Source organism: Apis dorsata, unplaced genomic scaffold (genome assembly GCF_000469605.1).
Source record: "Apis dorsata unplaced genomic scaffold, Apis dorsata 1.3 scaffold_293, whole genome shotgun sequence".
NCBI classification, from domain to species: Eukaryota; Metazoa; Arthropoda; class Insecta; order Hymenoptera; family Apidae; genus Apis; species Apis dorsata.
The window spans coordinates 538,613-547,072 of record NW_006263568.1 but is presented as its reverse complement, the minus strand read 5'-3'; the positions used below and the strand labels follow the sequence as shown (position 1 = coordinate 547,072).

Here is an 8,460-nt window from a genome sequence, read left to right as displayed (position 1 = left end):
AAAAAAAAAAAAAAAAAAAAAAAAAAATCGAAAAAAAAGAACTGAAATACAATAGAATGAAATTAATCATAATATAATTTTGGTTTTCTGTATTAATGAATTTTTTAGTGAGTTTTTTTTCTATGTACTTTTATTATCGCATATAAATTTTGTATAGACAGGAGAACATTTCAATATTTCAATATGGAATTATAATGTACAAAAAAATTATTAAATATTTGAATTCTTTTAGATGAACAACAACTTTATTTAGAATATATTTTCATGAATGTGATGAGATTATAAATTTAACAATTTTTAAAATTTTTGTATTTAAAATTTAAAAAATTTTTAAATTTTTATAATAATTAAATAAAAATTTATAGAGATATTTATATAATATATAAAAAATTTCTACATGTTAAAGTAATAGAACTATAGAAATTTCTGCTGCACTATAATTATATACTTTTTAGCTTTGTATTTTTTAATTGCACTCTGGAATAATTCCAATACATTATTAATTCTCAATAGATGTTATTATCATTCATATCCAACATCAAACTCAAAACATTAATATAAAACTCTCTCTTAAAAAAAAAAGAATTAAGAAAGTATAAAAAAAAAAAGAATCATTATTAGAAATATTTTGGATTTGAATTTTAAAAACCTAGTTGGGAAAACATAAATTCAAGTCGCAATTCTATTTTACTCTGAAAGTAGTAAAGGAAGAATAAGAATTGGCTTTAAAGTTTTAGAGCCAATATTCTGACGTCATACAGATTTGAAGGTGGAGAGAGAACAAACTAACTGTAGAGACATAGATTTAATCGACAATCCCTACTTAGCCTGACTTTTCCCCTCTACTATTCCTAAATCAGAGTGTGACGTCAGACTCTAAAAGTCTGGAATCCCCGTCGATAACCCTGCATGCAAGATAAAATAAAATACAAGAGGCAGCAAACTTACGAATTCTGTGTGGATCGAGCAAGTAAAAAAGAAACGTTTTCTCGACTGGATGCACCTTAACACTCCTGAGAATTACTTTTCTAACAGATTAATTGCGTTTCAGTTACCACGGGTCCCGTAAAGTCAACGTGATCGACTTCCGCCAAGTGGCGGTTCGGTTCCCATGGCGAAGATTCCTACCAAGCTTTTGTTCATGCGGAGAAAGAGAATGAGAGAAGAAAAAAAAGGATATGTGATGGAAAGAGATCGTAGATATACAAAATGACATGGTGATCGTTTCAAAAATGATTTAAATAAGAATAAAAAATAATTGTAAACGCATATTACATAAATGTATTTCATATGTGACACAAAAATAAATGCGTAAAAATAAAAAATGAACGTTTAAATGTTTAAACGTATATTTGAAAAGTAATGTAATTTATTGAGTGCGTGTTTTAAAGGAAATTAAGAATTGTTTAGCTTATAAAAATGAAAATATAATAGTAAAACTTTGAACATTTATTTCACTTCTTTAAATGATAATTACATATTCACAAAAACTTTTTCATTAAAAATAAAAAAATTATTTATTCGCATTTCATTGTTTAAATTCAAAAACTATCCTACAGATCTTTTCTAAAGAAAAAGAAAGATAAACAAATAGATAGAGATAATAAAAGAGAAAAATACTTATGTATATGCTTTATATACGTATAAATTTTAATTTTTCATTAAAATCAGAATTTTCCAATTATCTAAATTTTTCTATAAAAAAACTTGTTCAAATACTTTCTTGAGTCTTTGTAAGCTTATACCGATTTTTTTTTTCGTATAAACCATCTTAAACCATTCTTGAAACGCTTCTTGTAACAGGACATCCTATATAACCAGACTAAAGAAAAAGAAAGACAGAGATAGATAGATAGAGGTGGTAAGAGAGAAAGATGGCTTCGGTAATTTACTGAAGGAATTTAGACGTCACATGTCACTAGCATGAAGCCAACCGGTAAAGTTGCTCTCCTTGTAGCTGGTGGGCACGTCGAAAGGACGTTTGATCGCTCGAGTGGCTGTCGAGATTCTTGTTTCCCTTGTATCGACGTCGATCCAACGAGCAAATAACTTCCGGGCTAGAGACAAGCGTTGCCCTCTCCTCTCGTTCATATTTATACGATATTCTATGGAATTTCGTTATGCTTCGATACGCCGCAGGTATATTTAGATTTTTCTGTCTTCTTCTCTATGTTTTTGATTAAAGTCACTCTTAATCTCTTTGATGGAAAATCACTTTTGTGTGTGGTATTATTTAAAAAAAATGTTATTCGATGTGTGGTGTCCAATAATTGAGAGATAAAGAGAAATAAATAGAAAATTCTGAGATAGTTATTACTTTATTAAATTAATTATAAATTATGAATGATGGATTGTAATGTGTGTAAGTAAAGTGAGTAAACGAATTTTTATGCAGAATTTTATTTTTTGAAGAAGAATTTGATAAATTCATTTGATTTTTCTATTTTACTTTCTATGACATTTAAAAGGTAATATTTTGATATTTTTAATTTAGAGAGATAAAAAATTATAATATCAAAAGCAGAATTTGCAAAACGTGAATTTCAATTTAGAATATTGAAACAAATTTTATATATTCTTGATATACATTTCCTTCGAAAGTAAAATGATAACTCCTTCACCTCTTTTAAATTTACATTCACGAGTTTCATTTATATCCAACTCTCGTTTAAAAACCATTTCGAAGATGATTCAAAAAGCCTCTTAATATTTCCAGTTATTTCGACCATTTGTTCCAACACTGATTCACATATTATCCTCATCAGAATAAAATTCACAAGTGAACTATCGAGAAAACGAAGAAAAAATTCTGCGACTTAATTTCGCATCCCAAACGCCCTCTTTTCAAGAAAGAAAATGAACTTACCGGCTGTATTCCGGAAACAAAGGAAACCAGGCTCATCTAGAGATCCAACCGTTTTATCGTATACGTTGCACTTGACGTTTATGCGTTCCCTGTCATCGTATAAATTTTTATGAAAATGCATTTCCTTCCCTTTCTTGTGAAACTTTATTGTGCGCAATCTTCGCTTAAATCTTCTCCTTATTGTTATCGCTCTCTGTTTTTTTTCTTAAATAAAAGTAAATAGTCCGACCAAATACCGAAGTTTAACGATTAGGTTAGAAAACCTTTATAGTGAGATTAAATTTTACTTGTATTTTGGATTTATATAATTCAAGAATAAAATTATGTAGATAATATAAAATTTTGGAATTTGTTTATATTGAGATATGATGAAAAAAAGTGCAATATGAATTTAAATTCATAAATACACGGTTACTTGCAAAATTGTACAAAGAAAAGAGCAACCATTTAAGATCATAAATTCTAATATTTTCAGTTAAGAATTTTGGTGTTTATCTCCAATATGAAATTTTAATTTAATTCTTGAAAATATTTCTTCTTATATTTTTCACAAATATAAAATTTTGACTTTTTAAAATATTCCTAACCTATTTTATTCCTCCTAAATTAATATTTTTTTATAAACCAAAATATATATCAATTTTTTAAAACTGTTTTCTTTATCTTAATTAAATAAAAGTTAATTTATTATAAAACAGATTTATTTTAACTTTCTAAAAAAGAAAGAATCTTATATACATATAATTTGACATCCATATCGTATATATTTCACAATATCGATGTATATATCCGATCCAATTTCTAAAAAGAAACGGAAAATAAAATTGCCGATAAATAGAAATTCCGAACGAACAATTTGACCGAAAGTGTCAATTGTCTGTTAGGGTTTTGCAATAGTTGGGACCAGTTTGCGATCAGACAGCCGATGTATGATCGGTCAAAACTTATTTCCCTCGGGTGTCATGATTCGATTCGACTCGACTCGATTCGAGAAGAGATGGCACTGTTTCGCTCATCTTGGTTTAGTACTCTTTGTTTTTCTCTGTCTCGTTCTTTTACACTGAGGCATCAATCTGGAAAAATCCTGCGTGTCTCACGAGATCGAACTATCGGAAAAAATATATCGACTTTCGATTATTTCTTCAATATTGGTAAAAGTGCTTAAAGTCAGTTTTAAGTGAGTTATTTTAAAATTATAATTTTTAATGATTATATTATTTTATTTATCTCTTTTTATAATTTAAAATTTTAATATTACACGATTAATTTATTAGTTATATAATAATTATATTTGAATGAAAAAAAAAATGATAATTTTAGATAAAAAATTACGAATAATGAAATTATTAATTTTTCAGAAAAATCCAAGTCATTTTCACCATCATAATTTAATTTTCAATTTTGCAGCAATGTAATATATACTTTGTATCTAAATATATTAATTGTTCGCAACTAAATATTTTTAAAATAAAATTACACAGCTCGTACATCTAAAGTCTCTTTTTTTTTTTCAATTTCAATTGTGACAGAATATCATCAAAAAATAATCAAAACTTACTTAGAACAAAATTTTTTAAATTTCCATTTGCAATAACAAAAGTAATTCGTATTTCTTTGCTTTCTCAAGTCTTTGCTCAAAAATCAAATTTCACCAGCTTCGAAGACAACATCAAATTCAAAAAAAAGCTAGCTAAATGCATTAAAGTTTACAAGATTATTAAAATTTTCATGCTATAACGATGCATCTCGAGCACTTACATATGGGCGATTTTCGAGAAATAACCAAGGAAGGGGATGAAAACTAAATCTGTTACAGCTGAAAAGCGGAACATCGAATTTCCCCGAGATTTTCCGGAAACCATGTTCACCCGCTTCCGGGAGTGATTGTAAAATGGCTCGATATCGTGAAAATATTTCGAGCTTAAAAATCTCGAGATGAACCCCTGTGGATCGTTGCAAGTGAAAATTTTAAAATTCTTTTAAATTCTTTTAAATTTTTTATGGAAGTATCCGTTGCCATCGTCACTGCGCGTGGTGATTTGTTGGGTGATTGTTTCGGGATAAAAATTTGTAAAAAAGGATACCGAATGGTTTTTCAAATGCTGTTGTGGAGGAAATAATATTTCATAATTATTGTTTTTGTATGGATTGAACGGGATTAAAATTTTTTGATTGCTTTCAATTTTCGAAAATGATCAATAGAATTTTTGTGGTTTTATTATTAATTGAAATATAATGAATATATGATAATATATTAATTATTTAATTTATGAATTATATAATTTATTAAATATCTGATATTTAATGTATAATAATTAATGAAATTTAGTAATTAATCACTTATGTAAATATCATATATTTAATTGTAGAATTCGTTATTTATTCTTTAATAATTTATATCATTTATAATTTCAAAAGGAGAAATATTTATAAGATAAATATATCTTGCTAAATTTTAATATATTTCTGATATTAAAAATAATTTAATAATTCAAATAAAATAACATCACGAGAAGTTAAATATTTTCATTTAATTCTGAAGTATTCAAACTAATGCGAAATTATTTCTTTTCAAATAATCGTTAAGATCTTTTGAAACGAAGTCTTTCACATTTATGGAATACGCTTGAATCTCCATCCTTAACGATTCCAAGCGTAGAATATAGATTCTTTAAACGAATCTGTCGATTCGTAACGGTTTTTAAAACCCTTAGATGGAGTCAATCCGAACTTTAGACTTCAAAATTAAATTGCAGGCTTAGCGGATCCCAACGAATGATTCCATCGCGTCTTATTCATAAATTTTCCTCCTGTCTTTCGTTTTTTTTGTGCCTTCGCGAGACGCTTTGAAAAATCAACTGATAAAATTTAATCGAACATCGTCCATAGAATTTTATATAATCACAGAGAAAAATAGTTTCTAATCATTATAATTTTTATTATATTAATAATAAAAATACGCAGGAATATCGAATATTGATTTAAACTTTAAAAAAATATAATATTAATAATATTAATTCGTTTTCAATTTGAAAAATAAAAGATCTGAAATTTATTATTTTGTTAGATTCAATCGGTTTCCCTGTCAGAAAATAACGAGAAATGTTCGAGTAACTTCGGCTGATATCGGGTAACTTCGGCTAATCTCGCTAAGAAGTGTCGACCAACATCGGTTAACTTCGAGCAGAGTCAAGTAACAAGCTGAAAAATTAATTAATCAAAATTTCAAATAAAAATATTTTTTCTAATAATTTTATTTAAAATACTCGAATAATATTTATTCGAGTATTAATTAATAATTATTATAATTCTTCGTATAAATTTGACGCGATAGTAACTGCGATTATTCGATGTTGTGAATAATAAAATTACTTACTGAAATAACTTTATTCTTAACTTTAACCGTTTAAAATTTTAGCCATATCTGGCTTCGAGCAAGTAATAGGCCCAGTAGGACTTGAAATCTGAAGTTTCCTAACTTCGATTTGCCTACGGATAACTACAGTAAAGTTCAAACTCTAGATCAGACTAATTTCATAAACTCTAGCTTTGTTCTCAACATTTTCTATCTAAGTAACTTCTAAATAGCACTAGCCTAAAGCTTTGTTAATTTTGCAATCTTTAATTTTATTGTCAATATTCTTTATAATTAATTGTGGACAATAGATAACATAATAGAACTACTAGATTAAAATCTAAAATATTTATTCTATTTATTTAGATTCTAACAAATTCTTAATTTTATTCTCAATATTGCTATGGACAATATAGGTAATATAAGATAAAATTTTCTATCATTTTATTATAATTTTGTCCTCAATAAGGAATTACGATTCTTTAAGAAGATTGCAAATTAATTTTTGAATTTTTCACTATATATTTATTTGTAATTATTTATGTGAAAAGTTTTCTAATAAAATTTTCAGAATATATCTTATCTCGATATATTTTCTATCCATTCGAAACAAAATATTTTTTTAAACAATTTCGCGTTCTATCTCTTCTAATTAATGAACTCTGTTACAGGCCAAAGACAACAAAAAAAGTATTTCTGGGACACGGTTAGAGCTCGTAAGGAGCAGAGGTAACACTCGAGTGAATCTCTCAAAAGGAAATGGCTCGACAAACAACAAGTGCAATGGCTTTGTTCGCCTAACGAAGTCCATGAATCAAGCTACATTCCCAGTGTTGTGCGATCTGCGTGTATCTATAGTCTTACAACGCTCGTGTACCATCTTAAATAATATATATCTGGTAATTTGCCTTACAACGATATTTAAACACATTTATTCACTAAAAATATAATTCGATTTAAATTAGAAAATTTAAAACGTGGATCGATATTATTCCACTCGTGTGACTGCAACAGGTGAGCTGAATTTATTGAAGGAAAAATGAATCGCTTTATCGTTCCTTTGATAAATCATTCTTACTTCATTATCGGAAAGAGGATAAATTGAGTTTATCGAGTTTATCGGAATCGATGAAACTTAATGTGAATTAGGATTAAATTTATCCAGATGAGGACAGATTGCATAAATTTTATCGATATGATTATCCATATAATTTTCAATGATATTTATTATATGATGAAATTAAAATATGAAATTGAAATATTCTTAATGATAAATTGTATTTGTTTGAAATAATGTAATTCAATCGACTATGATTTAATGAATCCATATATTGATGAATTCTTTATTTAAAATAAAATCAATATAATTATGTAATCCAGAATGATTTTAGAAATTCAATTTTCAACGCTTTTCGAAGAATTTTAAAATAATTTTCAAGTAATCCAACGATCTTATTTTCGTGACTTATATTAATTCCTTATCTATTTCAACAGCATTTCTGATATAAATTTCAAAAAATATCCTCTTTAATTCCAGTGATGTGTAATAATAAATAATCTAACCTAATTTTGTAAGATCAACAAGAATATTAAGAACTTAACATAAAAGCATTTATTTTAAACAAAAATATCATATTTTTCGAAATTATTCAAAATATAATACAAAAATATATTTAAGAATTTTCATTTCAAACAAAAGCAGTATACATTTTTCCGACTCGAAGTCTTCAAAGCATATCAAAATGTTGTACCTGAGCTCAATAAAGAATAAAATTTTAAATTCAAGCAATAAGCAATAAAACAGCATTTAATTATATCCATCCAATTCTCGTGAAGAATAAAACCTATAGCTTCATAGAATATAACAAAAAGAGGAAAGAAAAAAGAAGAAAGGGGGAGCTTTCTCTTTTCCCCGAGATGAAAATTCGTTTCAGGCACTGACGGTGTAATAAATGAACGACTTCTTATAAATTTTTTGCTCGATAGATGGCGTTAGGAAGGAGAGTAATGCTTAGTCCATCCGGCCGTTACCGCGTTAAATATCCACCGAAACCGATGTGGGTCGCAAGATAATTTGCTTAACAGGAAATACACTATGACACGGAATAAGGTTATGCGGCGAAAATGCGTATGGAGTCCATATTTCTTTCTCTTAATGGATTCGTTCTTTTCACGCGACGATAACGATTCTTGGACGAAAGGATACGAAAAATTGTTGTACCGTAATGGTGAAACGTCA

At 27.4% G+C, this 8,460-nt stretch overlaps 1 protein-coding gene and 1 long non-coding RNA gene across 12 annotated transcripts in view; one reads left to right on the top strand and one right to left on the bottom strand.

Annotated features, from left to right (window-relative positions):
• The window catches only part of LOC116185828, a 2,333-nt gene extending 1,179 nt beyond the window's left edge, over nt 1-1,154 (top strand). The window contains exons 2-3 of the long non-coding RNA XR_004150735.1: nt 738-970; nt 1,052-1,154. This is a non-coding gene — a long non-coding RNA (uncharacterized LOC116185828). The remainder of the gene's footprint in view (nt 1-737; nt 971-1,051) is intronic.
• LOC102670810 (potassium channel subfamily T member 2) overlaps nt 1-8,460 on the bottom strand; it is a 152,960-nt gene that overhangs the window by 63,533 nt on the left and 80,967 nt on the right. The window lies entirely within an intron of this gene.